Below are 6768 nucleotides of genomic sequence, written 5' to 3'. Positions count from 1 at the left end.
TCACTTGTTCATTTGTTCCCCTACATTCACTTTGGTCATGTCCCAAAGTTCCGCAATTCTCACATATCCCACTTGGGATTGATGAAGATGCCGTCATGGCATTAACATGTTGCTTTGGTAATTTTGAGGCGTCTTCAAGTCTAGCCATAGATTTTTCGAACTTCAAATTGATGGTATGAATGTGGGCACTAAGTTGAGCACCCAATTGAGTAACAGAGTCCACTTCATGTTTTCCTCCTCTAGTAGCCTTGCGAGGTCTACTATATTTTGAATTATGGACCGCCATTTCCTCAATCTTGTTCCAAGTTTGATTGTCGTCAACTTCGGTGAACATACCATTTGATCCCATGTTGAGAATGTTTCTTGAATCTTCATAAAGACCATTCCAAAATTGTTGTACCAAGAACCACTCGCTAAGTCCATGATGAGGACATGAGCGACAAATTCCCTTGAATCGCTCCCAAGCTTCATACAAGGATTCTTCATCTCTTTGCTTAAAGCCCGTAATTTGATCTCTTAGCATGTTAGTCTTTTCCGGTGGATAGAAATTTTTGTAGAAAGCTAGAGCCAACTTCTTCCAAGAGTCAATTCCAAGAGTAGCCTTATCAAGGCCTTTCAACCATTGTTTTGCTGTGCCAATTAGAGAAAAAGGAAATAAGACCCATCGAATTTGGTCTTGAGTTACACCGGTTTGAGAAATCGCATCACAATAGTCACAAAAAGTCTCCATGTGAGAGTGAGGGTCTTCACTAGGCATCCCCCCAAATTGTCTTCTTTCAACTAATTGGATAAATGCGGATTTGGCAATAAAATTTCCGGTTAAGTGTTGTGGTGTGGGAGTACCATTGGGTAGGTTCTCCTCGGTTGGTACGGAATGTGAGGAAAATTTAGGCATTGTGGGTTGATTTTGTGTTGGGTTCTCCTCACCTTCTGTTGCAAAAGGGTTGACGAACTCAATAGCGTTTGGTTGAATATCTACAACCTCACCAATATCTCTCAAAGTTCTCCTAGCAAGTCTTCTATTATTTGTCAAAGTCCTTTAAATTTCGTGATCAAAGGGTAACAAGTTACCTTGTGATCTTCTAGACATGCAAAATATCAAACAACTCGAAAATAATTAGAACAAACCTTGAGGAGTTTTAGTTCCCCAAGGCAAAGAAAGACACAACTAATAACAATTTAAGAAAATCTAAATCATATTAACACCGTCCCCGGCAACGGCGCCATTTTTGGCCGGACTTACTTGGAGGTTTTGTTTTCGGTACTTGTCGTTAGGAGCACCTAGACCAAAACACAATTTATAACTCCACAAACAACTCTACAATTAGTAAAGAGGCAAGTAAAGGTCGGATCCCAAGGGACGGGAATTGAGATGATATTTTCAATTGCAACTAGTGGTGTCTAGGGGTGTCACAATTTGGGGTTTGAAGTAGAAGATCACTAAACTAAATAGCAATAAAAGTAAACAAGCAAGATGATTAAAAAGGGATGTAAACAACTGATAAAAGGCACTAGGGTGTCATGGGGTCATAGGGGATTCATGGGAATTGATCATACAAACAATTCTCAAATTATAAGCAAGCAATTATTGTTGTGATCGATCGAGTTGGTTTATATCTTACAATCCTAGGAAATTTTGGGTCCCGAAGCCAAATCGATTAGATTGTACAACACCTACAAGTCGACTTAATCTTCCCTACTCAAATATATGCATGGTCTAATGAGACTCGAGTTGGTTTATGTCTTACAAGTCTCATTGAAAAGATAGGTGATGGGTAAAAAATGCAAGGATTCATATGCTCGCATTTCATCAAACATAACATGTGCATAAGTTGAGATCACAACAGGCAAGCAAATAAACTATGAAAACATATTAATTTAAGCATGAATCATCCCCTAATTACCCATTAACCCTAGCTAAGGAAACTACTCCCTCATTATCATGTTGAACATGCTAGCAAGGTTGTCAATCATACCAACAAAGTAAAACATGATGAATAAATGAAGATAATTAACAATAATTAAAAAGGGATTAAGAGAATTATACCTACTAATGATTCCAATAATAAAGCTAAGAATAATAGAAGTACTTGATGATTGATTGAAAGGTTGTCAATCTCCCAATAATAACCCAAATAATCTTCAATTACCCAAAATGAAAGATGAACAAAATAGAGATTAAGGAAATGAGATTTGTATTAAGACTTGATTAAAAGTTGATTACAAGATTAAAGAGAGATTTGATTGATATAAACTACACTAGAGATTGCTAAAAAGAACATCCTAACCTAATTAGACTAATGGGGTATTTATAATGGGGATTAGGTACATAAATTAGGGTTTACTAAGGACTTAAATGACGATTAAGTCCATGAGGAATCGCCGGTCTCAAGAGAGACTCCGATCTCCTTTTCGCCGGTCTTTGAAAAATATGCGCATCCTTCATTGAACAAGTAGAAGACGGATTAGCTGTCACACAATTCGAGCGTCCAGGGCACGGGACGGGCGGATTGTGGGCGTTTTGGACGAACAAATTCGTGGGGTGGACGGGCGGATTGTGGTGGTTCTGGACGGGCGTCCAGCTGAGGAAGACGCTCGGATTGTTTGTGCTGGACGGGCGAATTGTGGGCAATCCGCTCGGATTCTCTGTCAGCTTCTTCCTTTCTTCTTTTCTTCCTTTCTCTTCATAAAATCCTTGAGGATTTCCTCGGGGATGCAAGGATCTTTTCTCATCACTGCCCACCTACTATAGTATGTACAAAGGCCTTCTAGTCTTATTTTCTCTTTGATGCTTGGTCATTGAATTCAATCAATTTAGCTCCATTTTGCCATGAAAATGCAAGGTTTGCACTCCTTTCCTACCAAGGGATCGAAACCTTAAAGAATATGCAAAACAAAGGACTAAAGATAATAAATGACCCAAATAGGCACTAAAAAGCATGGGAACGGGGCTAATTCGGGGACTAAATATGCTCAAATTATGGTCACATCAGAAGTCCTCCCTAAACCACCATTTCTAAATATTCTAACTCCTTAACTAGCATTTTTTTCCTTTATTGCATCTTTGTCATTTTTTGTATTTGCATTTTTGTGCTTTATTACAAGATTTTTGACATGAGAGAAAGTAAGGGAGGTATTTTAACGTGTTTTAATGTGTAGTGTTTGATCAAGTGTGGGTTTGGTAAAAGCCTAGGCTAACCAAGCCTTTGTAGTACAACCCACAACATTTAACAAGGAAAGGAAGAAGGAATGACAAGGGAAGAGCAACCCCCGCGAGCAGACCTCAGCTCGTGGGAGCTGAGGGCAATTCGAGCGTCTCCAGGCTCAATCCGCGTACCCTACTGTCGAGACGTGGGAGCTGGGAAGCTTCAATTTATGGGAGAAAGTCCTGTAAGAAAATCTGCGTAAGACGAGCTCCGGACGCTCGTCCTCTAACATCAGGACGCTCGTCCTACTATCGAGCCGCGGGTCTTGGGAACCTCCAACCTGACGAATTTTTGCAATTTTGAATTTCCGTAAGACATTTTAATTCCGTTTTTAGACTATTAGACAGTAGCATAGTTAGTTTTAGCGAAAACCGAATATAGACTGCATATTTTTGTGATTTGGTATTTGCGGGAAGTGTTTTTTCGTGTTTCTATGCCGGTTTGGGGAAGATATATCGCACTGGGATGTGTGCCAAAGGAAAATACCTCGATCGAGTACTTTTTGTACTCGATCGAGAGGATTGCCCAGAAAAAGTGTTCGATCGAGTTGTTTCAGTCACTTGATCGAATTACCCAAATAGAAGAGTTCTCGATCAAGGGGTTTCAAATCACTCGATCGAGTGACTATACTTTATGTCACGCAGGAAGTGCCTATTCCTTTCTTTTATTTTTCATTCTATTTGCTTCTCTTTCTCTCTTATGCGATAAAACCCTCTAAAAGACACCAAAACCTCCATTAAACTCCCTTTTTACCAAAATCACCACCCACATTGATACGGTTTTTTCTGTACAAAAAATAAATCCCTAAATATACTAACAGAAGCTAGTGATAAGTAGGGTCGATCTCCACAGGGAGGCAAGGTATCTATCTGAAAGTCCGTCTATCTAAGTCACAAATGGGGGTTTTGTAATTGATTTTCTAAACTACTAAAGGTTTAAGGGAAAGAGAAATAGGGAAAGAGCAATAAGGCACAAAAATAGTAGATAAGTGATCAGATAAAAGAGGTATGTCAGGATTACGGTTCACCATGGTAGTTTATCGACTCAGGTGCAAATAGCCTAGACAATCTACTATGAGAAGGATACAGGAAAGGTCCTTCCGGTCCACTTTTTATCCTACATTTCCGCTAACTTAACTTCCGTCCTCATTAGGGTAGTCTACTGTTCATAGCAGGTCTGTTCATTCCAATCTTCCGATACAGGAACGAAATTAACCAGATTATTGTAATTTAGAAGCATGCATTCAACTAAATTGGTGTACAGTTATATTGCTATGGGGACAGATTCTCACAAGTAAATCATCTAGTCTATTCACTACATCATCGCAATCCTACCATGGATTCCCTGGTCCTAACATAAGAGAAATTAGCTACTCATATTACTAATGTTGTCAATATTAATAACAGTGAATGAACTAATTGAAAGCATGATGAAATAACAATAAAATTGCATAAATGAAATTAGGGCAGAAATTAATGATAAGAGAAACAAGGGATTAAAGCAATTAATAACAAGATTAAGATTAATAAAGAGAAGAGGGATTACAATCATAAGAATTCCGGCGTAAAGAACAACCCAAATCCGAGCAAAGAAATCCAAGAGCAAAGTTACAGTAGAAAGCTTAAAGGAAAGATTAAGAGAGTAAAGTGTATTAAGAGAAGTCTTAAAAGGTAAAAGAACTAGTGTTTATTAACCTAGTTACGACTCCCTTATACAGGGAAGTGAAAATTAACAAAACTAAACCTATCACGGGATAAAAATACCGAGTATAATAGCTAAATACTCGATCGAGGACTTTTATATCACTCGATCGAGTAAATCCAAGCTAAAACCTCTCGATTGAGTACTTTAGGTACTCGATCAAACACTTATTAAATAGGCACTACTCGACCGAGTAGAAAAAGCAGTCGATCGAACACAATTGTACTCGATCGAGTACTTTCGAGCGCACAATTCCTGCTTCGCGCACTGAACTTCAAATGGCTGCCATTTCTTCGTTACTGGGGCAAACACGGCGTTTCTGGTGGCGTTGGAAAGCTAAGAGGACAAGCTTCCATCTTCAATTTGAGTCCCCTGAAAATCTGTTGTAGAACTCGAGATATGACTATTAAAATTAGGCACTAGTAATTTGAAGTTCTTCATTTGCTCGCCTAGCTAACTTACTTCTTTGCGCATCTCAAAATAGTAGTCTTAAAGCTCTGACTAAACTAATCTCCTAAATACATGCATAGGAACAGGTATTAAGCTTCATTATGCTCCTATTTGGTTCATTCCTGCAAATAAGACAAGAGAAACCAATGTAGACAATTCGGGGGACATTTGTAGCTAAACACTACACAAAATGCATATAAATGCGTGCAAATGAAGAACGAAATACCTATATAAAAGGCACGCATCAAATCTTCACAAACCAAACCTTTGCTTGTCCCCAAGCAAATTAAATGCAAACTAATGGAACAGAAATGAAAACTCAGAGCAAGCTATAACCTGTCTACTTGAACCAAATTAATGCAGTCAAAAATTAACAGTCACCGCTACAGCAGTCAATGCGCAAATGAGTTATAAGATGTCCATAAACAAGGCTGACCTATCGACTTTGCAAGACCAACAAAATTGGACTCTCACGTGGTCACTCTTCTCTCATGAAGTAAAGTGTGAATAATTATGTGTAAGAGGGAAGGAGAATACAGTTACTCACCTAAACTGCGACCCACATAACATGCAGCCAACAAAAATGATAGACGATTCAAGTACTACGCATACAGTCCAACCAACAATGTCCGTCACAACCGAGGGCTTACAAATAGTATGGGAAAATAGATTATGGAAATGTGGAGGTAAAGCGTCAAGCTAGCTCCTAAACAGGACCATATAAGACCATCCAAAACTCAGCTGTCTAGAAAAATAAAGCTCAAGTGCCCTTCATTGGCACACTTCTCACTATCCAATACACTATCTCCTCAAATATATATATGAATAGAACGGAAGAGTGAGACCGTCACAAGATAAAAATAAGCATATACAGTCTCTTTTATTCAACAACTCAACTTTTTCAATTTTTCTTTCTTTTTTCTTCTTCTAGTTTTACGTGTGTTTCCTCAATTCTTTGTTTTTTTTTTTGATTTTCTTCTTCCACACGTCTCATTCTTTTTTTCTTTCTCTTTCTTTTCTATTTTTCTACCAACTCCGCACAAATGAAAGCAAGCCAAACTCGCAACATGACAGATATACCACAAAAGTCACACTAAACTAGCTTGACTGGGCAGGCTAAATTTTGGGTGTAGCTAATTGGTCAAAAAGGCTATATTTGGCTGAAGTGGAGCTAAATGGGTGAAAAATAATGAAAGAAAGGGAATTTCTAAGCTCCTCCCTGCATGTGACACCGACCACAAACCCGAATTTATGCAAATGACGAGAAATCGAATTTCACAAATGTGCAAAAGTAATGGACATGTTATGCAAGGAGTACTACTCTCAATTCCTATGTAAACCGGTCATGAATGTCACCAGTTATAAGACTCTAAATCTCAGAAATTGTAAGTAGGTTACCAATTTATTAGGT

The 6768-nt window shown here is 38.4% G+C and overlaps 1 non-coding gene across 1 annotated transcript; it reads left to right on the top strand.

Moving 5' to 3' along the window:
- The first annotated feature begins 416 nt into the window (after positions 1-416).
- On the top strand, positions 417-523 carry LOC141635521 (small nucleolar RNA R71). The gene has a single exon (XR_012540203.1). It is a non-coding gene; the product is annotated as a small nucleolar RNA R71 (small nucleolar RNA).
- The last annotated feature ends 6245 nt before the right edge of the window (positions 524-6768 follow it).

Source organism: Silene latifolia, chromosome Y (genome assembly GCF_048544455.1).
Source record: "Silene latifolia isolate original U9 population chromosome Y, ASM4854445v1, whole genome shotgun sequence".
In the NCBI taxonomy this organism is placed as follows: Eukaryota; Viridiplantae; Streptophyta; class Magnoliopsida; order Caryophyllales; family Caryophyllaceae; genus Silene; species Silene latifolia.
The sequence above is the reverse complement of the archived record's forward strand: the minus strand, read 5'-3'. Positions and strand labels throughout refer to the sequence as shown.